Raw genomic sequence first — 686 nt, 5'->3', positions numbered from 1 at the left:
TACTTAACTCGTCATTTTTTATTCTAATGTCAAAACCGAATAATCCAACAGCAAAATGACACAAGCCAAAAGCAAAGCACTGTGTTTTGTGTGTTTGTGGGTGGGTTTTTTTTGCTATGAATTAGCACCGCAACATTACACATGCAATAAATATTTGTTAGAAGACCCAATAATGATTCTAGATTAAGACTCGGCTCCAGTTTCAAAATTCCTCCTGGGAAAACTTACATGCTTTTACATCAGCCTGACTCTGGTACTTTAAGTTTAAAACATTTCAAACCTTAAATATTCAGAAAGCATTTTTCTTTTCAAAATTAGGAGCTATCTTAACTGTACCCATCATTGAGAATATGTCACTGCATTGATTTTTTTTCTCAATATAAAGTTATAAACCGGCTTTGGGATTTCACTGGTGAAATAAGGTAGTCATTTGTAGAAGGAAAACAGGAACAAACATCTGAAAATGTCAGTGGGTGTTTTGTCAGGTTTTAGACAAAATTCTTTGTGAAGAGCAATGAAATGGAGTTGGATTAAGGGGGAAAAAACATGCTGTGCACTAATGAGACTGAATCTTGGATACATACACAACGTATGCACGGACATGTACTGTATTTCACAATGCCGGTAGTCCTTGACTTACAACCATTCATTTAGTGACCCAAGTTATAAAGACACTGAAAAAAGTG

This window comes from Crotalus tigris, unplaced genomic scaffold, assembly GCF_016545835.1.
Source record: "Crotalus tigris isolate CLP2741 ecotype Arizona unplaced genomic scaffold, ASM1654583v1 scf7180000017666.379230911805:20528666, whole genome shotgun sequence".
NCBI classification, from domain to species: Eukaryota; Metazoa; Chordata; class Lepidosauria; order Squamata; family Viperidae; genus Crotalus; species Crotalus tigris.
The sequence above is the reverse complement of the archived record's forward strand: the minus strand, read 5'-3'. Positions refer to the sequence as shown.